Below are 26,420 nucleotides of genomic sequence, written 5' to 3' on the forward strand. Positions count from 1 at the left end.
GGCAACTAAACCAATAATCTTTGGTACTAGAAGAATAAAACCTATGGACAGCTCCAAAAATAAGGACACTCAAAGTTTAACATTGTACACGTTCACAGTTATACTGGAAATTTACTCAGACCCTTTCTGAAAGCAGCAGTGCTACCAAGAAGCTCATCTTAAGTTTGGCAGCCCTAATAAAACAGGCAGATAAACCAAATTTGCCAAAATGGAACCACAATTAGATCCACTTCAACAAAGTGTTCCTACTTCTAAACGTACAAGACTATGAATGATCTGTGTATCCCCGACACACACCCTTGCTCTATCTTCCTCGACAGAAACAAGCTTTCATTGAGTTCCACCCATGGTAGCAGCTCTTCCTTCAGCAGAGTCATTAATGCACGCCTCGCTCTTACTTCAAGTCCTACTTTGAAGTATAGGGAAAAGTAACAGGAAGAGGTGAGCTGAAAACCAAGGAAAAGGCTTAAAAAAGTCACATTTACTGTAAGTTTTAGATTTTGGACCTATTCACACATTTATCTTATTTTCTTAGCCGCAATAACACAGTCTAGTTATATTGGGTGGTTCTGCTGCTTGGACTTAAAATGACTCACATTGCTTGAGGTGCATTCAGAAATAAATACTGCATATACCATAAAAAATAACTATAGGTACAGATAGGCGTTTTACTAAAAAGATATAGCAAAAAAGTAGGGAAATCGTGATTGTGATGACATTTCAACTGAAATAGTTCACCAAATAAAATTGTCAAATACAGTGGCCAAAAAACGTAATGTGCTTAAGGAAGAAAGTCTTCCAAGTCAAAAAGCATGAATGCTACGGGAGAAATGGCACAAGGAAGTGGCCCACCATTATTTTCCCCTGAAGTAAAATTGGTCAATTTACAATCTTTAGCGTCACGTTAGTACCCGGCGAAAATTTAAAGTATGTGTGCTATTGTCAGTGCAATACAAGATGAATTTGAAAAAATTTGAAAAAATGCAGTACATTTTTTTTCCTTTCCTGGAACCAAGGCAGTCACAGACAGCTTCTCAATATCATGGGAATATTTTTTTTTTTAAATCTAAAGTGCGTGTTTAACCAAACCATTTCTCCTATATGTACAGCAAGTTTATAAAAAAGCTGCATTTCATGTTTGTGCATATTTGCATTTAGCTTTAAAGACAGTACAATTAACATAACATCTGGAAGGCAAATACCAGATTGAAATGTCATATACAAGTGGACAAAAAGACATTGCAGCAACAAATACATTGTCCAGATCATACAGAAAAGTGAAATTTGGAGGTCTAAATAAATTGCTTTAGAAATATATATACAATATTTTTTACTTTGAGTACGAATTGCCCAAATATTTAATCAGAAGGTATTTAAAAAATATCTAAAAATGACAAGTAGTGTTCCAGCCAAACGTCCATCAAGCATCCCTGCCTTCTGTGTAGAATTTGCTCAAGAAGATGGCAAAGTAAAGTTTTTCCTTGGAAGGTACAGTTAATGCCTTGAACGTCCACCTTCAAACGCATGGTGTTATTCATGGGGCTTATAAAATACTGCTCTGAAAGTCGTTTTTGGAAGGAGCTCATAAATCTTTTCTAAAACTGTTGCTCCGCCCTCTAATAGTGCATTTCCATCCCAAACTTGTACAACATCTTCACGATCACGAACACCGACACTAACACCAATTACTTCACCATCTGTTGCACAGGAATCTGTAAACTGCTCTCCAATAGTGGCCAGCAGCAACTCCTTCCAAACAACAGCGGTACTTTCTTTATTAATTTTTATTCTCTATACACCTCCTTTAGCATTGGCTTCCTCTTCCAACAGTGGTTTCCTTTCTCCTCGCATTAAATGATAACTACATCTCAAAGGCAATACTGTCACAGGGGGTATGTTGTTATAAACGCTCCAGAAACTCTGAATTGTTTGCACTGTATACATTTTCTTTAAATTTGATTCACATTCTGCAGCTGTGGTTCCAGGCAGTGACCTCTCAAGCCAAAAGGTCCAGGGAGAGTGCAAAGAGACCCCGGGCTCAGAATCCTGGTGGTTGATACTAACGTTATCCAACTCTTTGTGGTTGATGCGCCGGTTCTCCTCGGAGCGCACAGGAGGGTTACAGTCGGCTGGCAGAGCCATACTCAGTATATCTCGATGGGGAAGAAGGGGAAGCAGTAGCGACTCATTTGTATGGTGTCCAACATGCACTAAGTAATCTCCCTAGAAGATCTCTGGGTGGGCAGACCCCATACGAAATGCTCTTTGGCATTAAAATGTTTGTGCCAGACCTTGATGGTCCATTCGTTGCGGCAGCCAACGTAACATTTGACGTAAATAATCATTGTGCTATGTTGCAGGAACTACAAAACATTCTTGATGCCCTTGCAAAGGATCATGTCATATGCCCTCATCCACGGATGCAGCAGTGCTGATTCCTGTGTCTGGCTAGCTTCTTGGATTAAAGGGTATTCGAACATTACACCATATAGCCGATACTAAATATACGCCTAATAGCATTCCTCGGCAGGATGTTTCTCTGCAACACATGCCGGCCACAGCATTTCCTGCAAATCGGGAAAGTGAATTTGAAACCTCTTTTGATGTTTTCCCTGTTTAGTCTTCATCTACAGATGCTACGTCCGCTGAGTATGCTACTCCACCACTGGAAAACAGTATTGATATTCCTGCTACTTCTGTACAATCATCATTTAATGCTGATCAACCTACATTGTTTCTCCTTGGGACTAGTGGTTATTACATGGATAGAGATACGTTTTCTTCAAACTCTTCATCTTCTTCATTGACATCCTCTGTGCTGGCTCCAACAATGAACATTCATATTTTCTTTTCCTGGTGTCAAAAGATTTATCTGGTTACTCCATTGACATATATTTAGATGGTGCTAATGTTGATATTCCTCTTCAGTTTTTTTCCTTTTGAGCAATGGCTAATATTTGCCTGAACACACTGCTGCCCATTTGGTCGATGGAGTGTTGGCACCATATATTTCCTACAATAACAATCAAACCTGATCAACATGGGCACAACAACCCTTCATATTTCATAGGTATTGTCCCTACTCATTCTGGCCCTATTTTTTTATTTATTAAAAAATCCGAACGTTAAATTAACAGTCACTATGTTATACACAAATACCCTTCACTTCAACAGGTGTATGTACAAAACAAAACTTGGTTCTCACCAGTTGTGCACACGTTTCTCATCATCAGTCGCTATCTCGCTTGAAAAAAAATATATATATATGTATATATATATATATATATATATTGAAAAAAGCTTGCGCGCTGCTTCTGCGGTGCAAACTAAGCCACACCAGCAATTCTCTTCAAGATGCTTTTTATTTAAAAAGATTTCAGGCATAACGCGTTTCGAGTCCCATGACTCTTTGTCAAATGCCAGTTGCTTCAGCATCAGAGGGTTCGTTAAAGGTAAAAAAAACGTAACTTTATAAACACTGAAGAGGGACCAAGTCCAATATTACTCCAGATTTAAGGGGACAGTTCAATCGCCACTCCTAAATGTTCCAAACCTTATCATTACAGTTCCAAATGCAAAGATGAGTACCAGTGGATGTTTTCGTGGTTATTAGTAACCCATAATTTATTCATGTTCAAGGTTTCCTTTGCATAGATGTCTCGAGGTATTTCCTTTTAATTTAATAGGACTTCAGTTCCCAGAGTGCTCTTTCTCCGTCCTCACTCCATGTTAACTGGATTTCAGTGTCGATGATGGCAAAGCCCTACTTATCACAGCGTGAGCCCAGTGCTATCGAGCATTAACACGGAAATTTCCATACCTCGGCCACAACGTGTAGGTACAGCCTTACGACCGCTGATGCTGCTTCAATCTTTTCTAGGACATTGAGTTTTGCCGTGCTTCAGACTATTCTTCCGCATACCCTGGCTACTGCAAAATTCCATTCTCTTCATCGAGGTGGGCCTCATGCAGTGGCTTCTTACATCAAGTTTGTATCCTGTAATTTTCGCAGCAAGTGGGCACTCTTTAGATAAGCTGCACGCTTCTGTCACTCGTTCTGACAAGAGAGCACCTCTCCCTCGTGGGTTGTGGGCCCGGTCCTGAAGTGTGTCAGACACTTCTGTAACACTGAAAAAAGCTTGCACGCTGCTTCTGCGACGCAAACCAAGCCACACCAGCAATTCTCTTGAAGATGCTTTTTATTTAAAAAGATTTCAGGCATAACGCGTTTCGAGTCCCATGACTCTTTGTCAAATGCCAGTTGCTTCAGCATCAGAGGGTTCATTAAAGGTAAAAAAAACGTAACTTTATAAACACTGAAGAGGGACCAAGTCTAATATTACTCCAGATTTAAGGGGACAGTTCAATCTCCACTCTTAAATGTTCCAAACCTTATCATTACAGTTCCAAATGCAAAGATGAGTACCAGTGGATGTTTTTGTGGTTATTAGTAACCCATAATTTATTCATGTTCAAGGTTTCCTTTGCATTGATGTCTCGAGGTATTTCCTTTTAATGTAATGGGACTTCAGTTCCCAGAGTGCTCTTTCTCTGTCCTCACTCCATGTTAACTGGATTTCAGTGTCGATGATATATATATATATATATATTCACTGGAAAAAACATAGGTTTCACACCAGTTATAGTTAACTGGAAATTTTACTGTCATAAAACCATTGAAATTACACGTTATAGTTAGTTGGACTCACTATAACGTGCGCGTGCAATGCACTGCTGATGACGTCACATATTACATCACTCATGACATGGTCAGTGACATCACTCATGACATACCTGATGACACCATCCAGTGAATGTGTGTCTTTCTGAAAAATAAATATGTTTTATATATGTATATGTAAAGGTCGATGGAAGAATAAATGTTTAAATATGTGTCTAAAAAGATATTTAAAAAAAAATTTGATTGGTTAACTGGCTTATTAAGTGTATCTTAGTGAATACATATATTAGCGAGTAATGTTTAAATATTTTAATATATGTATCAGTGTTTCACTTTGTGTATAAGTGGCTACATGTGTTCGTGAGTAGCTACATGTGTGTGTATATGGGTTATTAGATGTTTTTTTAGTATCAGTATGAGTGTCTGTATGGTTTGGTGGGGGTATTACTTAGCACATAGATGCATCAATGACTGACTCACTGTTTGTATGTGTTTTGAAGACAGCATATGTGCAGGACTGTATGGGTGAATGAGTGTGTATATGTGTGTGTTAGTGAGTGAATGGCTGTCTCACTAGTGTCTTTATCAGTAACAAGATATGTTTTAATCTACTATATGTGAGTATTGATGTATATAAGTGAGTAGATGAGAGAGTGAGAGATTGTAAGAGTTCCTGTTTAAATAAGTATGTGTTTCTATAAGTGATTGTTTAAGTGAGTAAGTATGTGTAAGTTTCCTTAGAAGTAAGGAGGTAGTTTGTGTATAGTTGTATATGCAAATAAATGGATGTTCAACAGTTTATTTGCATGTGTGAGTAACTTTTGGATGACTGTTGGTGTGTAACAGGTTGTATAGGTGTATCACTACATATGATGAGTGAGTATATGTATGAGTGACTATATAGAACTGTTGGTGAATGAGTGGATGTGTATATAGATGGTGTAATTTCTGAATTGGTTGTTGTAACTGGTATGGGTATGTCCATTTTTTTGAAAATGTTAGTTTCTATTTTTGAATATGTGTTATAAGGGTTACATTACACTGAAAGGAGGTCTGTCACTCTGTCACAAGGATGGTATCATCAGTGATGTCATGAGTGATGTCACTGACCATATCATGAGTGATGTAATATGTGACGTCATCAGCAGTGCATTGCACGCGCAAGTTATAGTGAGTCCAACTAACTATAACGTGGAATTTCAATGGTTTTATGACAGTAACATTTCCAGTTAACTATAACTGGTGTGAAACCTATGGTTTTTTCAGTGAATTTAATAGGTTTTTTAAATGCTAATTCCTAACTATAACTGGTGTGCAACCTATGGTTTTTTCAGTGAATTTCTTAGGTTTTTTAAATTCTAATTCCTAACTATAACTGGTGTGAAACCTATGATTTTTTCAGTGAATTTCAAAGGTTTTTTTAATGGTAATTCCTAACTATAAGTCTCACTTTATAAGTAAGACTGTTAGCGCTCTAGTTGTTCTTTAGAACACTCTGGTACATTCTGTCATTGGGCTATAGTTGCGCTACATCTGGCTGATATTTGGGCTACATGTGTATTTTGTTGTCTCTGGTGGCCATCTTTGGGCTATATTGGGCTACATTGAGTTACATTTGGGCTACATTTGGGCTCTAACATATATATTGCCCAATGTAGCCCAATATATATTTTTTCAAAGTAAATTTTCTTAAAAACCACTGCAGCATATATCTGGAGACATAGCAAAGGCACATCCGGCTACCAGTCCCTACAATTTTTCCAATTTTTTTTTGTGTATATTGTTTTTTAAAACGGAAAGCGTAGTATTTTGAAGCGACCCGGTGCACGAACCGGGAAGCGTCCCGTTAGCGCCAATGTCGCGAAAGAAAACATGATTGTGACGTATCGCGTAGCCGCGTCCGTGTGATACGCACGGCGTAAACGCACCCAGAAGCATTCGACGCGCTTACGCGACGCGTCCCTGGGCACGCCCTGGGTCGCGCCCCGGGGCGCGTACCGTAAGAGCGTCGGGTCATGTGACCTGAAAATAAAACTTTTCATTGGTTCATAACAGTTTTGGTTTCATAATGATGAAACCCCTGGTCATGTGACCTGAAAATAACACTTTTCATTGGTTCAGGATCTTTTTTTTTTCAAATGATGAAAGCCCCCACCCTTTTTTCCTTATTCTACCTTTGTGCTTTGAGAGAGGTAGACCTGCAGTTATATCAGTCGAAAATGGCTACATTAACTGCAGCTGCTAGATCTTCTGGACCACCACCACCACAAGGACCTCCACAACTTCACAGTGGTGGAGATCAAGAACAGGAGGAGGATGAGGAGGAGGAGGAGAGTAGATTCGTCCGAGAGGACAATATTACCTACAAACCTAAAGAGCACATCATCTGGCAATTTTTTTCAATCCCAAACGACAAAAAAAAAGTAAATGCACCTAAGGCAACCTGCATAATCTGTCATCAGGAGCTGTCAAGGGGGAATCCCAACAAAAAATACTCCTTCTGCAACCACACGATGATCTGACATATGCTTCAAAAGCATCCAAATAACTATGCTAGGGCAGAGGTCAGGGAACTGGCCAGAAACCCTGTCCTATCTTCTGCCAGCACCTCCCAAACTAATGTTTCCACCCCATCGGGACCAGAAGTTAGGGAGATATGCTCCACCATACAAACCAAATTTTCTAATTTTAAAATGGTTTGTATTTTTTGTGGACAAACAATATGCTATGGAGAGCAATGCATCACACTTATTAATCGTGCTTGGGATAACCACAAGTGCCCAAGGAAACATTAATTTGTTCCACTTTTTTTTGCTCCAGTTGAGCCCTTTAGATTTCCCTGTTTTTTGTTTCTCCCCTTAAAAAATACAAAAAAACCTAAAAATGTTCAGAAAAGCCAAAAAAAGAAAAAAATGTTAAAAAACCAATAAAAAAATATAAAACTACAAAAAGAATAAAAAACAGTTCTTTTTAGAACTACCGCCAATTTAAAAAAAATGCTACATTTTTTTAAAAATCTGTCATTCTTTTTTCCCCATGGTATGCTCCCCGGTGCCCTCACCGGTGCGCTTACCAGGCACTCCCCCCGCGCAAATCGAAAAAAAAAATGTTTTGTTTGTCCCGCGGGGCCCTTTTATGGCCCCCACATCAAACCTAGGGGGTCAGGGGGGGTCTACTCTGCCCCCTTATTGTCATTTGCCCCTTTGTTTTTGCCACCTCTTGTGTCTCGATTTTACCGAGACACAAGATGGCGGCCGCTCCGGACTGTTTCGAATGTTTACAGACAGCCAGGAGCCAATCAGCTTTCCGTGCGCAAGTCGCGTGTCGCGCCCGGTGCGCTCCCCGGAGCGCGTACCGGGGCGCTGCCATAGATATATATATTTTTTTGAACCTTAATTACTCAAAATCCACTGGAGCACATATCTTGAGACATAGCAAAGGCACATCGAGCTACCAGTCCCTACAATTTTGCCAAGTTTGGTGGAAATCCATTAAGCCGTTTGGGCTAAAAGTGAGTTCGACCGCCCTAGGGAAATTAACATGGGGAAAACACGTTTTGGGACCCCCTTTTTTCTCGGCCCCCGCTTGACGAATCCCCCCCAAATTTTTAGGCAAGGACCGTTCAGGCAGATTCCTCAACCGGCGCCAAAGTTATTCCCAATAGAATGTTGCGATTTCCCTATTGAAAATAATCCTAACTATAACTACCTACTGGCGACCGCCAGCAGTTAATATATATGTTGGTATCCAGAAAACCAGTGAAAAATAAATGTGTAAATTTTTTTTAAATGTATTTGATGAATAAAGCTTTCATAATACTGGCAACAAAAAACAGATCCAGTGAGATAAAAATTGAGATAGGCCACACATTCACCAAGTGTCAACTTTATTCAGAACTCGCGTGCCTATTCAAGATAAAAACAAACTGCATGCTTGCAGACCATTTAATGATGGGCCAACATGTTTCATTGCCTGTGTAACTTAGTGGCAATTTCGTCAGGGCATGAGTTCTAAATCCACCTTTATGGACCCTTCGTGTTGTAAACACAGTGACTGTTAAACAAAAAGAAGGTTCATTAAAAGGACGTCCAACCAATCAAATGTCCATCTTACCTCTTCAAACATGCACATTTCGTGCGCCTGCTTTGTTAATTAATATTTAAGGGTAGTGACCACGGGCCACGGCCCCTCGTACCAGCTATCCACCTTGTCAGACAGGAACTGAATTCTTTTGTAAGACCTGTTTTATTTGTGAGACAATTTTGCTGTCCCAACTCTATGTAAAAAAGACAAACATTAAAGACTGCATATACTGAAATGCTGCAACAACGTATCTATACTGCGATTGCAGCAGCACCTAGTCGATTTTTAATAGTTATAGCTGTGCACCACTGTAACCAACTCTTGGCCCGGCCCTGTTATTACCATATTGCACAGACATACCTATATGTTTTCTTCAATATAGCCACAACCATTAGTTAGCATCACCGCTGAAGGATGCAATTATCGGACTGAATCACCCTCAAATCGCCTCAGTTGTTTCCCTCGTGATTTCTACATTTTACTTTGAATCATTACAAATGCAGGCCATAACTCGCCAGTAATGAGCTCACTCTTTACCAGTGGATTCCATATCATCAAGTATTACAACTACTGCCTGTCCCCAGATCTCCTTACAGTGTTCACAGCCCGACAAGCGTTTACTCTTTCTCTGTACATTGCATTCGGGAATCGAATTTAAACTTTGCGAATTGAGTACCGGAAACCTACCTGTTTCCATGTCATGTGACCAGAGCAATTCTATGGGCGCCATATTGGAGTGAGGAGCTTTCATAATGCAACACTCCTTATCAATATGCCTCTTCTAATTCATTCATGTTCAGTATACAATTTTTTTATATTTTAAAAGATAAAAGCCCAGGAATTGAGCAACAGTTTTTTATAAAAATAAAACAAGGAAAAAGACCACATAATACTGTAAATCCAGTCTTACTACAGGTGTTATAATATCAATGGACTGCCTCCAAAACTCCCCAGTAAGGATTTTAACCCAATTTCTATGTGCAACTGTATGCTCAAGTTTTTGGGAAACACAACGTTTTTTCCAGGGGCACCATCTTTTGATCACAAAAGAGCAGTTATATGATCCCTATCAGAGCCTTGATATAGTAAATCATATGCTAACATTATTCCACTCAATGTAATCGTTTAGACCAATCTGGTCTGCCTTCTCAAAAACAGTTCAACATGCCTCCCTTTTGGATAATGTTTTCTCAATGTTGTTGGCATTCCCTACCACTTTCTCAAGCACCACCCAAGTCAATGATCTGGCATCATGGTTCTTATCTTTAAAGTGTTGTACCAGCCTCTTCATGAGTTTGCCTGCTCGAATCGTACTCAAGTATTGCTGAATACGAATCTCAATCTTTTGAGATGTGAACCCTATCTAGTGCAACCCACATAAACAGTCAGTCAGTAGATCACATTCACCGTGTTACAGTTGCTGAATTTTGTCAGATGCAATGTTTTCCCATTCAACAACTGTAAACGGTTTGTCCTCTCCTTGAGGTCACACACTGAACACAACCCACAAGGATAATGTCCAGGGAGGAACGTAGACTCTTTTGGGCATGAATTTGGATGGGTATGCACTAGTTTGTCTTTTAAATTACAAGCCTATCTAAATGCAAATCTTGTTTGGGGCATTTTAAAATCTGGCGTTGACAATAATGCCCAATGTTTGTGGATAGCCTGGCTGATTTTAGTTTCCAAAGGATTAAAGGTCATGACAACCAGCAGACAATCACTTTTAGTTCTTAAATTGTTCTCTAACAGGTCACTTCATGGAGTATTCAGGGCTCTTTTACTGGCATGATTCACTATTATCCTCAGATACTTCCTTTGCACCAGTTTTTCACATAAAACCTCCAAATGATGTATATAGTCATTTGTGGAGGAACAATTCCTGCGGTACCGCAGGAATTGGTCTACTGCCAAATTATCTCTTAATGCCCGGGGGTGAAAAGACCGGTAGTGCAGGAGGGAATTCCTCAGTCAGTTGCCTTTTGATATACCGTGGTGCACAGCTTGTCATTATTAACCACTATATCCAGATCCAGATACACTGCATTTTGAGTGCTGAATGACCAAGTAAACCTCAGGCTTGTGTCTAGACTATTTAGCCAGTTTAAGAATTCAAGCATCCCATTCTCAGCCCATTGTTTCTCACAATTTTGCATTGTACATACACCTGTTGAAGTGGAGGGTATTTGTGTATAACAAAGTGACTGTTATTTTGAAGGTCGTTTTTTTTAATAAATAAAAAAATTGGGCCAGAATGAGTAGCAACAATACCTATGAAATATAAAGATTTGTTGTTGGGGTACAAAATAAATTCCCAATCCCACTCAGAAAGTTGACAGAATTACGTGCCCGTGTTCATCAGATTTGATTTAAATTTTTTGTTGTTTTGAGTGGAGGTCGACCTGATAACTTTTCCCTCTATAGCTCCTTTTGGTGAGAGACAACATACTTTCTCTCATAAAATGTTAACATCTCATCTGTTCCAGTGGGGGAGGGAATGGTTTGAGATAAAGTGCCATACTAAATCTACGGTACGAGTGTGATGATTCGAATGCCATAAGTCTTTCATGTTTCATCAGGTGATGTCATGAAGCCAGGACTGCAATCCGATGGCTGGGATATTAATGTTGTATATTCACTGTTTTCTGATTTGAAATATTATACTGCTTAAGAAACTGAGGATTGGTATTTGAATTCTGCCAATTATGCTGATTTATTCTGTTTTCAACATTATAGTTATAATTTTTTGCATAAGTCCAACACAGTACGAACTCCAGTTAATTTTACTTAATGGGAACATTGTCCTACACCGTTCCAGGGTAGTTCACAGACACAGGAAAATAAGTTTGTCTATTTTTCAGGTTATAATGTCTCCAATCCTAGATCTTACTTTTATAGGTTGCATGCTACGACATACACAAAATTCATGCTGACCCATACTAAATTGATATATTCTTCCACTTTCATTGCCAATTATCCTTGAAAGGTTATGATTATTGGAAGGACATAATTGATTTAAAATCGATATGGGGTACCAAAGATTGTCAGGTGCAGGGAACTGATTCATTGCATTGTGCGTGTTTGATTCCTTCATAGCTGATATTCCTGAATCAGACTGAACAACAGACTACTTGTTTCAGTCTGTCTCCAGCTAAAACTTTAAATTCTCCATCATTCCTGTCTTTACTTAGCAACCTATGCTGACTGGCAGAAGTATACAAATAATACTTTGGATGCATTAAATGATATGGCCCACAATGGTACCCTTAATTTGTCCACTATTAATCCCTTGGAATATATGACGTTACAAATCATGTAGTTACAATGCATGCTTTCACAACACAGTCTTTACATCACAACTACCATTACATTGCATGATTTTACTACTCATGCATTACAACTCATTTTTAAAAACTACCATTACAACGCATACCATTACAATGTATACATTACAGCGCATAATACTTTTGGCAAACAGTAGGGTAAGTGTTGGATAGTGTAGGTGTAGAAATTACTATTCCCCCTCCAGTGAGTGCAACAGTAGGGTAAGAGTTGGATTGAGTGGGGGTACAAATTACTAAGTATTGGATATTGAAGGGGTAAAAATTACTATTCCCACTCCATTGAGTGCAACAGTAGGGAAAGTGTTGGATAGTGTAGGGTTGAAAATTACTATTCCTGTGTACCCCAAAACACATACCCACCCTAATACTAAAACAATCTCCATTACTTACCTTATATTGCATTGTAATGGCATGTGTTGTGATGGTATGCGTTGTAATGGCATGCCTTGTAGTTACATGCATTGTAATGGTATGCATTGTAATGGCATGCGATGTAAAGGCAGTTGCGTTGTAAAGGTAGGTCATTGTAATGACTGCGTTGTAATGGATGTTTCCCATCCCTTGGGCTGGTTTCTCTAATGCATCCAGTGGATTTACTCTCAGTAGACCTGATCCTCGTTTCCCACACACACATTTGGTTACTACCTAGTCTGTGGGCAAATTATGTCAGGAGTGGTTGGGACAGTCTACCTTGTCGTCTCTGAAGCAACATGTTTCACGTTTATCGGGCGATATTAATCTGGTAGATTTCTCTTAGGTACCAAATCCTCTTGCCCGAAACGTTTTGCATGTGCGGCTGATAATGAAATCTGGTAACTGTCCCAAATGGAGGCTGCTTTCAGATTGCAACAACTTGATCAAGACAACTTATGAAGGTTTTGGATGTTGTCAAAGACAGCATTAATACTTTGTCTTCTCGTTTTTACACTTTGGACAATATTTTTTCATCTGGTATTGACATTGTGCAGAATGATGTGTCTGTATTGTTTCATGTTCAAAATCAAATGCAGTTCAGCTTGACTTTGCAAGCATTAAAAAATGGGTAAGTGCCTTGCGGTTATTTGAAAACCACTGCCATGTTTTTGCTTTTTAATTTGACATATAAACAAAAGCTTATGTCCATGAAACATTCAACATACACACTATTTATTACATATTGAAAAACGAGACCAGCTACCATTCTCAATAGCAGACACTGATTTCTCAGCATGGTTAAAACACAGGTTCATTTTTTTGCCCATTTCCCTCTTTCAATTTATTAAATGTATGAAACATTATCCAATCGGTAGGTTTGAACCACTTGGTAGTACTTTCCAGCACAAATTGTGGTTCATACCGTTTACATTACACTGCCTACATGAAGATAAGGACGTTTTCATGACAGGAGAGGACTGTGATTCTACAGTGGGACATGCTTTAGTTTGTACACAAGTTCTACTTCATGTACCTTGCAACCTATTGGCACCCAATTTGTCCTGTTTTCTAAAAGGAACACCAGTTCCTTCATTAGTTCGCACATTAAGTTTGCTTTCTAAAGGGTGTTATCTTATCCTAAATAACCACAATGGCTGCGGTTTACATGCCGGCATTCTGTATAAAGTAACGGTTTCCAATTGTGTTACTTGTTGCAGCAATGTGCTCTTTCTACCCCCACACATGAGTATAAATAGTTGACTGTGGCCTTCCATTCCCAGTTTGAAAACAGACTTCAATCAACTAAGCAGACTCAAAGCGCTATTGTTTCAACAAGAAGTCGCTCTCACTTCTACTTGAGAGTCCTTTGAATTGCAGGTTGCTAGAACATCAATTGAGATTCAGTCACTCTTTAATTACGAATCTCCCACTGCTTTTTGGGGAATTAATTATTCAGATATTTAATGCATCTGAAATTGAAGGCCTTTCTCATTTTCTTTAACTTGTGGGGTCAGGCCTAGTTTAATCTTTTCAGATGATCTTTGGAGTAATACTACTGGCTTGTGGTGTGCTAGTACTTCTACTCCTGTTACGCAATGGCTGCTCGTCCTGTGGTCCTGTCCAAACACGGCCAAGTGCATTCGTACCTCGAGTGAATGCATCAACTTTTTGGATGCTTGCCATTGACAACGCTGGGAGTGAGTTATGGACTTACCTACCACTTTGCCTATTATACTTGCATGCAACCTGTGTTCTATTGCCAACGGTGCCCATTCTATTGGGCCCTGGATGTCTGCCTCTGTTGATGATTAGGCCTGCTCAAGGAATGAAAGTTTGATATGTGCGGCTACATTTGGCAAGCTGGTATACCTTTGAAGCTTCACAGTGCCCCCTGCAACAGAGTTTCATCAAATAACTTGCAAGTTGCCGGACTATGCTCCTGGAGGCACTGGATTATGAATAGCACGTCTGCTCCATCGACCTGCTCAACTGGATGGCATCCCACTTCGCTTTGAATGATGGTGATGACCTTTTGGAACAAATTGCATTCTAATCTGTTACCTCTGCAGGACCGACATTACATTTTTTTTTTTAATTCTCTCTTTTTTTATATATAGATTCCAAAGAAATCTCAAATTCTTTACTCCGATTTGGCCTTTGTCTCTGCTTCTTGTAGCATTCTGTTTGTCCATATACTACTACTAGAACCGGTCCAAGGGGAGGGTTTCATGTGGCGGATAGGGACATTGTCGATATTACTAAGTTAGCATGATCCCTGCAGCCATGCTGCTGCTTTTGCCCATGTTACTCCATAACTTTATTTTTTGCTAGACTCTGTTATTCCTTTCAAATGAGAACTATTTGCTGTGTTCATTCTCTGCTTGTTCCTGGAGTTTAGTCTGAACATTGTGAGCAATGTCGATAAACAATGTCCCTTATTACTCTGTTCTGGTCAGGCCCTAGCCCCTAGGCAAAACATACCACTGCATCTGCTGCTGGAGAATTGTACTTTGATGTTATGGGGATGCATTTTTAGGTGAAACACGCTTGGTGAGGGACCTTTCCAGGGAGAAGAGCAACCCCCAGCTTCGATGTAGAAATTTCATCTATGCTCTGAGGTGTGGGGTCTGCTAACAAAACCCTTCTATTATATATTAGTACTCATTCTTACCAAGGGGAGGGAGGTTAGACACTGTATTCCTTTCTCCATTGTCGTTATACAATGACATCTCCCTTCATAATGTATGGACCGGCTGCGCTACTAACTGTATTACCGCTATGCATTTTTCTACTTGTTGTGGAACGTATACTGCATCTTAGAGCACGTTAGTTAGAATAAACATTTTAAACTATATGTGGGTCTCAGTCAGATCTTATTGGGGACAAAAGCGAGAGTGTGAGCGAAAAGGTGTGTCTTGTTACCACAATTTCTGAGAGATCCACGAGTGTTGTGTTCTGGGCTGTCTAATCTTAGCTTCTCCATGTTTGTGTAGGAGAGCAGGTGAGACACTATAACTTGTCGGTCGAGGGTACTACTCCAGTAGGAAGGCTCAGCCCCTATACACCTAAGTCCCATAATCCTGCACATAGTTCTGTGTATGTGCAGAATCCCTGCAACACCTTACCACTGTATTATTTATGTAGCTCAAAGGAACATGTACCTAATGGACTGATTATGAGTCTGGCAGTCCTAAGACCACTTAACTCGCAGTGTCGGTGGTCCATTTGCCGCATTATGACATCAAAAGTTGTTGTGGCGAGGACCATCAGCTGTGACAGGAAATAGTCATTCCCTAGAGGTGAGAAGTTGTGCCACAACTTAAGATGCTCAGTTCCACTAAGCATATTATGTTTTCCATGCAGAGACAATAGTATATGGTCGCTAGCGCACAACGCTGTTTTAAAGAGTTTTCTAGTTGAAGATTAAGTGAAGTTTTAGGTTTAGTTTGGGCGCTCCCGGGGTGACGTTTTCATCCTGCTTAACGTCTTGAATACTTAAACTGAGAATTATGCTCCCATATGTCTTGGTTGCATCCCCCACTGGGCACACCAATGGCGTTCCAACTAAGGAATTCTTAAAATTAAAACATCAAGCCTTTTGATTTCTTTCTTCAAGCTTTTTGAATTGTACCTTGTACTTGAATGTTGAAATGTATTTCATTTCACATTTTCATTCATTATTCTGCATTATCCAAATGCTTCCTTTTGCGTTTTGTACTCCAATGCATTTCGAGGTTCCGCTCTTCATCAGGGAGCAATATCTACAATATAACAATAATGCACTGAAAATTCAACCTCATATGATTATGCATACAAAAATTCCATTAAAAACAAATATTGTGTTTTTAGTGATCTTTTCATGCAGTTGTTTGTGCCATGAATATGATTCATGTGGTGTTAACGATATTAACAATTGTGTGTGTGTGTTTGAAACAGGAAGTGTGTTTCCGTGCTTAACGCTTTACATGCATGGCTTCTTACACACTTTTGATTGTCGTCCTATGTATCGCCTGAAAAAACTGAAAGAGATCAAAATGTTTTGCATTTTTAGACTATGTTGACCACGATGTTAGTTAATTTGCAATCTATCACGCTGTGCGAGCGCTTCCCGTCACTTACATGTTCTGCGAGTATGTACGCCATATCTTGGGGTTCCTATTTCAATTGACCGGGTTACAAGTGGCAGCTGAACCTAGTTACTGCCATTCCTGTACCATTTTCATTTCGATCATAATGAATTTCAATTTCAAGAAAGAAAGAAATGAAAACTTAAGAGGACTACGATGAAAATAAATAAATATGCGAGACATAAAAAGTAGTAATTGAAAGATAAGTAAATGTAAACACATCTCAATAATAGGTAATGAAAATGAACAGTTGTATAGTAAATTACAATCCTAAGCAGCAATGGAAGTGGTAAGATCTATGTTCTAATGCTTATAGATTTTAAACATTAGCTCTTGCAATGTAAGTTATGACTCAATGAACAACAAGAGACATTATAATGTGTATCCTATATTATAGTTGTAGAGCTTGCAAGTAGGCCTCAAATTAAAAGAGGGAACCTCGTTAGCAAAACCTATGTGCCATCCAAACCACATTGTGTGCCCCAAAATTTGAACATGCAACGGGGATGCAAAGTTTACTCCTAATAGAAAACAAGACTACCGTACAGAAGCACTCTATCTAATTTTAAAATAGAAACCCAAAATATCTGCACTCCTCCCAAAAATACATTAGAGTTTCACAACACAATCAGAAAAATAAATCCTACTGCTATGGGAAGATTGAAGGGTGGTTTAATAAATTTGTTGCCAACTATTTTGACATGATCTTCATTATCATCCATAAGATGATCGGGAAATACAACAGAAAGTCTGGAAGAAATGGGAGAGGATACTTACACCAAATAATTGACCTGCACTGAGAATCCAAGCACAGGCAAATACTCATTCAGGTCTGTGGCCAGATTCTAGGGCATGTCGCTTACTTCCTACCTTCCTAGAAGGAATGTTCAGCTTAACTTTAAGGAGCATACTTGCAAGCCTTTTGCCCTACGAGAACTTCACTTTTGGTGCCGTCACGGTGGTGCACAGGGCTTAGTCATATCTACAAAGACGCCCTCATTACCTTCCATTACTCTGGGCCAAAGAAGGTTCCATGAGTGTTGCTGTGGGAGATCACAACTGTAACGACGAGAAACACTACATTACTCTTCATTTTTGCATCTTTCCACCTGTGTTATATTCTGCAGCACACATAGAAAGAGGAAAATGCCTCTTGTGATTGTTTTTTTGCAGTAAGGTTCCCGTTCCTGAACAAAAAAAATCATGCCAACAGCATAGACACCCTTGCACCACGTTGGAGTGACCGCACAGCATGTGGGTGGCAGGACATTAGCCTCGGTCACTTGCTTTGACAGCTTGCTACTGAAAATCCAGCGCTCTGCACTCTGTAATGTTGCACTGAAATTGGCGATTGTAGCTGAATCTCCTTTAATAGAATCTGTGTTTTAACTACTTTGTGTTACTCGCCTGTGTTTTAAATTGCTGCTCATTTGCACTGTTCTTGATTTACTTACCCCACCTTCTAACCTGTATCTTCCCAATAACTGCCAGCAGCTTAGCATTCGGCCCCTGCAGTACCCGGACGTTAGGCGGGATCGCACTACATTGGGTTGCCGCTTTAGTTTTCCTGCCTACCACCACTATATTTAACACATTGGAGCGGCTGCACAGCAGGCATGCCGCCGATGCACCGAAGGTGCGCCAAAGGCAAGCCCATCTGCGCCCGTCGGCGCCCAGAGCGCGACCAGCGCCAGAACCTCGGGTCAAATTGGATCCAATGTATACGGTAGAAAAAACTGCTCGACCTTCGAGGAAACGTGTGTTTCTCATAATATGCTCCTTCAAAATGCTGTCGAGAGAGAAGCCCGATGCACAAAATGTTCCTTTAGACTTAATCCTAAATCCTTCTCGGCACCTACATCTGTAAACAAATCGGGGAAAGGGTGGGATATAAAGGAGCCTGTCATTGGTATAAATAGTGAAAATAGAAGTAAAGATAAGGACACGCACAGGACAAATCAAAACATTAAAGCAACATCCATGAAGGATGCCAAGTGCTTGCTGCTTAATGCCCGTTCCATAGTCAAGCACAAACATGAGCTGGAAGACTTAATACAACTCTCCTCGCCAGATGTGATTTTTGAAACCTAGGCAGATACCACATCAGTGCCAGCCTGAAACACTGCTATACCAGCAGGATATGCCTTCCTCTCACAAGGAAGAGTGACAGGTAAAGGGGGGGCAGATCAATTATCTATTGCAACCATTTTAAAGTACATGTGGAGATGATTTCTGCTCAACACATCATCTTGTGTGTTTTGTTGATCACCCTATGTGGGAAGGGTATGCCCAGATGTGGGTCCCTTTCCCACTACGCCACTGGAGTCAGGCTATCCTGGCTGATGAAGGCTGATAGCCAGAAACAGGTCCTAGGATGCTTGATTCCGGTCCAGGAAAGACATGGCTTGGAAGTTCGATCTGAACTGTTGCCATGAGGCACAGGGTCAAGACTGATTTGCATATGGCCCTGTCTGAACTGGGGTCGCTTGGTGAGCAAAATAACGATGTATTAAACCCAGATCTGTGACTGGGGGTGAATGTTTTGCCACTGTGCATCATTCTGTCCATCATCTTGTGTGCTTTGCTGATCACCCTAAGTGGGAAGGGTATGCCCAGACGTGGGTCCCTTGCTCACTACGCCACTGGAGTCAAGCTATCCTGGCTGATTAAAGCTGATAGCCAGAAACCGGTCCTAGGATGCTTGATTCCAGTCCAGGGAAGACATGGCTTGGCAGTTCGGTCTGGACTGTTCCCATGAGGCACAGGCTCAAAACTGATTTGCATATGGCCATGTCTGAACTGGGGTGTCTTGATGAGCAAAATAACTATGGATTAAACCCAGATCTGTGACTGGAGGTAAATGTTTTGCCATTGTGCAACATTTCGTCCATCATCTTGTGTGTTTTGCGGATCACCCTGTGTGGGAAGGGTATGCCCAGACGTGGGTCCCTTGCTCACTTCACCACTGGAGTCAAGCTATCCTAACTGATGAAGGCTGATAGCCAGAAACTGGCCCTAGGATGCTTAAGTCTGGTCCAGGGAAGACATGGCTTGGCAGTTCGGTCTAAACTATTCCCATGAGACACAGGGTCATGACTGATTTGCATATTGCCATGTCTGAACTGGGGTGGCTTGGTGAGCAAAATAGCAATGGATTAAACCCAGATCGGTGAATTGGGGTGAATGTTTTGCCATTGTGCAACATTCCGTCCATCATCTTGTGTGTTTTGATGATTTCTGCTCTGCCTGCAGAAGCATTGAAACTAGTTAAAAAAGTCAAGATATCGTCACCTAGGTATACCCCAGGTATACCCCAGAGCTCAAAGGTTTAAAGATTTGCTGTAGAAGAGCTTAGTGCATCTGGAGGCGAGACTATGACAATCAAAAGAAAGTGGTATACAACTGCCCCATTTCACATTACAAAGAGGCAATCATTGCTGCAAAAAAACTGTTTTTTACAACTAAAATTAGGGAGGTGGGCAATTCCACAAAGTAACTGTTTAAATCTGGTAATATGCTAGCCAAACCTCAGCAGGATAACGCTTTCAAGCCGGAACAAATCCTATGCAATAGATTGGCTGGGCATTTTCAAGAGAAGGTGCAAGGAATTTATAATGCTCTCCTAAGTGCCCCAGGGCCTCAGGATAAGACCACATCTGTGGCACACCCCCAGTGCAGGTTAACCTGCTTTCAGCCAATAAACAGTGGGGAAGTACAAAAACTTCTACTGTCTATAAAGTCTTGTCCCCCTTGTATTATCCATTCAAGCTGCCCATAAGATCTGTGAAAATCTTACTCCTATCCTGAACCAAGTCTTAGCTTCTGGTTGCTACCCAAAAACCTGGAATATGGCATCAATCACACCCCTCCTAAAGAAACCAAGCCTAGACCCAAATAATCTTAAAAATGATCGCCCAATGCTGGCTTACCAATCGTGGCCAAAGTGCTAGAGAAACGACTTAACACACTGTTGACAGAATACCTGGATGTAAACAACCTGCTTGACACTTCCCAGGATGGCTTCCACCCACGCCATTCCACTGAATCTGCCTTAATCCTTGCCGCCAAAGAGATCCGCAGGGTGGTGGATAAGGGAGGAAGGGTGGTCCTCGTGCTCCTTGATCTATCAGCCGCGTTTGACACTGTGAACCGCACTGTTCTGGTGCTGCGGCTGAGGGTCTTAGGGGTAGGGGGACCGCCCTGGCCCTCCCGTCCTCCTTCTTGAAGGTGAGAGAGCAGAGACTGTTTTGGGATGGCATGAAGTCGGACAGTTTCCATGTTCCTTGCGGTGTTCCACAGGGGTCAGTCCTTTCGTTGACACTGTTTAATCTTTACATCACCCTTCTGGCCAATCTCGTTAGGAGGCACAGCTTTGCTCTGGTCTTGTAGGCTGATGACCCTCAGCTTGTTATTTCTGTCACCAACCAGCCAGAGACCACAGCAGCCAGGTACCTTGGGTGTCTCACCGAGTGTATGGCCTGGATGAGGAAGAGCTATCTGAAAATAAATACAGATAAGACAGAGGTGATGGAGTTTGGGCCAGGGCAGCCCCTGTGGTACCAGTCCTGGTGGCCAACTGAAGCTGGAAAATGTCCTCCCCCAGAAGTTCAGGAATCTAGGGGTCATTTTTGACAATAAATTGAATTTCGGTTCCCAGATAAATAGCCTTACTTCATTTTATTTTTTTCTCATGAGAATCTTGAGAAAAATTCTTCCATACATCCCTCAAGAACTACAAAAGGCAGTGATGGTAGCACTTTTTCTATCCAAACTGGATTATTGTAACAATCAATTTCTGGGAATCGATAAATTCCAACTGCAACAATTACAATCCCTTCAAAACGCTGCAGAAAGACTTCTACTGGGCATACCCAGAGGACAGCCAAACTCGGCTGGAATTAAATCACTTCATTGGCTGCCCATTAAACAATGTATAGAAATCTTTAAACCTTGTGCATAAGGCAATTCATGGTGGCTGTGCTGAAGACTTTAAAAACTATTCTCACAGTATGTTCCTTCATGCATTGTTAGATCGGCTTGTCTAGGTCTCATTAACACTAGAAAGATAACACGGGCAAGATGGGGGGCAGAGCAATAACACACTATGCGGCTAAGCTTTTGGAATAAACTGCCACTTCCTATGAAGCTTCAATCCAACCTTCAGCTTTTTAGGTAGAGTCTGAAAACCTGGATGTTTACAACTGCATAGATCAATTACAGTGCACGTTTTCCTGTCCACGTGCCTCAGTGCCAAGACGCTTCAGCAATCGAGCACTATATGGGCATCCAAACAAACATAAATCATGGTGCAAAGGTGTCTGTGTTGATGCACAGCTGAGAGCACCAGAGCTGGCTAAAAGGACAGGAATGCACCATTTCTTATGAATACTGTGCATTCCTGCCCTTTCAAATTGACATAGGTGGTGCAGCAAAATAATTTGCTACAATGCCTTACGCCAATTCTGTGTAAACAATATATGCCCCAAAGTCTTTAATATTCTTAAATATTCATGTACCTCAGCAAACCTAGAGGGGAACACAGGTACATTGCATTTTAAGTAACTAGGCAGGGCAGCAGCATGAAAGCCAAATATGGAAGAAAAACAGAAAACAACACTAAAAATTGCTAATTAATGGATTTTTACTCTAAAAAAGGCAAGTTATTTGCTGAGTCTGGGGTAGAAGTTCTCCTAGAAGATATTGGTCTTCAATTACTTTCTAAATTGCATGAAGAGAAGAGTCATTTTTTCCGGGACCATCTCCAGCAGAATGTTCCTGATCTTGTGTGCACTCATTTAGAAGGCTTGCTTTCCAGTCCTTTCCTTACTGGATTTCTTCATCCCCAGTCTGATCACAATATCCTGGATTCTGGTTTGGCACTGTGAACATGAGAATGTTATGCAGCACCTGGATACCCCGAGGGTGATTAACGCGCTGTACAAATACTGATTGATTGATTGTTTCTGACGGCCTGGTAGGTGGTGCAGATGTGCTAAAAGAAGAAAATGGCTTGAAGGAAGAACCAATGTAGGGGCATATTATCAAGGGATTTATCCCCGCTTTTTTGGCTTTAAAAGCCAAGAAAGTGGAGATAAAATTATCTCCCTATCAGCAACAGGGTGCTAACACGCAAATTCGCATGTTAGCACCCTTTTTCTCTACCCTTCCCCTTGCATCTCTAATGAGATGCAAAGGGGGCATTCCAGAGAAAACGAATAGGAGAAATGTTGTTAAGCGACATTTCTCCTATTATCAAGGATTTTGCTAACCCTGTTAGTGATAAAAAAAGCAGCGCTAACCGCGGTTAGCACTGCTTTTTTTACACCTGGTATTTTCCTGACTTAGCCATGATATCCTATGGAAGGTGGATATCATGATATCCTATGGAAGGTGGATATCATGGCTCAGTTTGTGAGCCCCTTTCATCAAGCTAACGCCAAACTTCGAGAGATTATGGTTGGTTTTCCAGTGATAATCTCTCAATTGGCAGTTAGCGCAAGGATTTTTATCACTTCTGAGATAAACCTTGCTAATAGCAAGTTATCTCTGCGATAATATCTGGCGATGCTTAACGTTAAAAAATTCGTTGCTAACCATCGTTAGCAATAAATATCGCTAAACATTGGTAATATGCCCCGTAGTTCCTTCAGTTTTAGTAGGTATAATGGAATTTCTTGAAGCTTTTAGTTTGGCTTGCAGCTTCCTTTAGGATATGTTGCAGGTGTGTAAGAGTAGAGTTGGGGAGGCCCTTAATTAGAGCATTGCCATCACCCAGCTGAGAGACATTTAAAGCTTGCAATGTTTTTCTGAAATTGGTAGGCAGTCTTGGTTTTCTTGGTAGTGCCTTCTTTGATGTAAGTATCTGCATCAATGGTGAATCTAAGTGATTTAGCATTGGTTGTCAGGTAGGAGGTGAAGCTATTAATAATCCAGGGAAAGAATCAAGCTTGCAAGTGTAAATGTTTTAAGTTTTTGACAATTAGGTATTCACTCTCTGCCATCTTCATATTTAGCCAGAAGCCTACAATTCACTTGTGGATTAAACTAAGGCAGGTTTTGAATTGCTGCATGCCAAATTGTGTTCACCAGCCTATGACTTATCTTGATGATGTCAATTAGTATGGATCCTAAGTGCTCCCCTTAAAATTTTAGACGATGGTTGAGAGGGGGGATACCTATGGTGCATTATAGGAGATGAGAGATCTCGAGGGTTCCAAGTAGATGAATTCACTGGTATTAGTAAGGGAAGGAGTCAACCATTGAAGTGTTATGCCAGAAAACAATGCTTGGTGGTTGACTATATAAAAGGCTGAAAAGAGGTCAAGGAGGCTCAGGAGTTCGAAGTAATTCTTGTCATTGATTAAGAGACCATTGCAATTTCCTCAAAGGGTATCTTTAGAAAGTTACAGTAATTTACAGGGTGTACTAGTAGCTTTTTGCCATAATTGTTTTTTTGGATGTAGAAATCTTTGCACTTCTGAAACTGTCCATGCTCCTGTTTTTAATCGGATGAAATTGCCATACCCCAAACTGGCATATTTTACTTACCTGTTTTTCCCTAGTATATAGTATACGATGTACCCAGGACCTCTATATTAAATGTCACTTGTGGACTGCAGAACCCATTCGCGCCACCCACTTCAATGGCACAGTAGACAATGGCTTTAGGCCTACCATTATAGCCTGACTACAGCAGTGCTTAAACTCCAAATAAACATGTCAAAATAAATACTTTCGACATGCCATACCTTCTTTTTAAATATTAATAATTCATATCTAAGTAGGACTTATTGCCCACATGGCAGGGTGCATAGTATTTAAAAGTAGGATATTTAGAAATGTAATGTTGTTTCCCTCTTTTTTCTTTTTCCCGCTTCCTCTCTCTCTTTTCCCTTTCCTTTCTTCTTTCTTTCTCTTCTCTTTTCTCTTTCCCTTTATATTGTAATTTTGTCATTCTTTGACTTGATTGCTATTCTTTTTGCATTAAGAGTATTGCAAATTTGTGTATTGCAATCTATATTTCAATAAAATCCTTTTGAAACTAAAAAAAAAAAGTAATGTTACATACATCCTTACATTGAAAACAGCACCAAATGCTATTTTCACCATGAAAGGATGCCTGTTTCGAAGGAAAACACTGAAATTTGATAACAATATCTCCGACTAGGAAAAATCTATTAATTTCATTCTTAAACTCTTTTTTGTATTTATTCAAAGCTCAATTCATTGGTGAAGTCGGAATTATAGAAAATATTATGAAAATATACTTTTAGAAAGATGCTCTTTGCTTGCCTAAAGTCTCTGGAGGATAATTTGCATTAGCTTCAGCTGCAGCCCTCTAAGTGCTTAACCCTGAATGAGATGTGAAAACTGAGTGAGTGCATGAGTTTCTCAGTGGGTCTGTGAGTGAGTGCATGAGTCTCTGTACTTGTCTGTGAGTAGTTGCATGAGTCTGAGTGGGTCTGTGAGTGGGTTTGGGAGTCTGTGAACAGATCTGTGAGTAGGTATGTGAGTGTCTAAGTGGGTCTGTGAGTGCATGAGTATCTGAGTGGGTTTGTGAATGAGTGCATGAGCCTCTCAGTGGGTTTGTGAGTGAGTGTATGCAGATCTTGTGGTCAATGAGTAGGTGTGTGAGTCTGTGAGTGGGTCTGTGAATGGGTGTGTGAGTGCCTGATTGAACTCTGTTTGGCCCTCTACTGCTCTGTTTTGTCTTTCCTACTCATTTGTGTACTCACTGTTTTGTTCTCTTCCACTCTGTTTTGCCTTTCCTGCTCGTTTTTCTAATCTCTGTTTTGCCTTTCTGCTAGTTTTTCTGCTCTCCTTTCACTACTTTAGTTGCTCCAGCCCTACATTTGTCCATGTATCTTTCTTTGTGTAGACTAGGTGAGAGAATAAAATAATATTGATGTGGTAGTAGTAGTGAATCGTTGTTTTGTTGATTATAGGCAAACAAATTAGTGGCTTTTCAGAATTTGAAAGAAAGAGCCAGTTTAGAGATGTAACTTGATTTTGAACTAGTCATCAAAATCTTTACAAGTATTGGAAGTCTGCTTGCGTATAATTTTGACTAACTATTGTATAGAATCTGTACCCCAAGGCCAGTGGCATTTGTCTCCTGAAATGATTTGGTTATTCTAACTGCCTTACTGATTGATTGAAAATCCAGTGAAAATGTGTGTTGCTGTATATTCTGTAAGCATGGGCGAATTTTGCGAATTCCCGATTCACGAATTTGCATATTTACGAATTCGCAATCCGCCAAATTTGCGAACTTTCACAAATTTGCTTTTTTTTGCGCGTTCGCGAGTGTTTTTGCCAGTTCGCAAACGTTTTTTACAAGTTCGGGAACGCGAACTTACTTGTGTGGTCGCAACGGTCGCGACCATGTTGTTTCTACGTGTCCAGCCTGTTTGCGACCCTGTGGTTCATCGCGGCCACCCTCCGGTTCATCACTGCCACCCTCTGGTTCACCAATGTCACCCTCTGGATCATCACTGCCCCCCTCTGGTTTATCACAGCACCCTCTGGTTGATCACTGCCACCTGTCTGGTTGGTCACTGCCATCCTCTGGTTCATCCCTGCCACCCTCTGGTTCATCACTGCCACCCTCTGGTTTGCCACTGCCACCCTCTGGATCATCACTGTCCCCCTCTGGTTTATCACAGCACCCTCTGGTTCATCACAGCACCCTCTGGTTGATTACTGCCATCCTCTGATTCATCCCTGGCACCCTCTGATTCATCACTGCCACCCTCTGGTTTGCCACTGCCA

At 40.6% G+C, this 26,420-nt stretch overlaps 1 pseudogene; it reads right to left on the bottom strand.

Moving 5' to 3' along the window:
* Nucleotides 1-1,494: 1,494 nt before the first annotated feature.
* Nucleotides 1,495-2,142, bottom strand: LOC147711130 (eukaryotic translation initiation factor 4E type 3 pseudogene; annotated as a pseudogene).
* Between the last annotated feature and the right edge of the window lie 24,278 nt (nt 2,143-26,420).

Source organism: Lissotriton vulgaris, chromosome 5 (assembly GCF_964263255.1).
Source record: "Lissotriton vulgaris chromosome 5, aLisVul1.2, whole genome shotgun sequence".
In the NCBI taxonomy this organism is placed as follows: Eukaryota; Metazoa; Chordata; class Amphibia; order Caudata; family Salamandridae; genus Lissotriton; species Lissotriton vulgaris.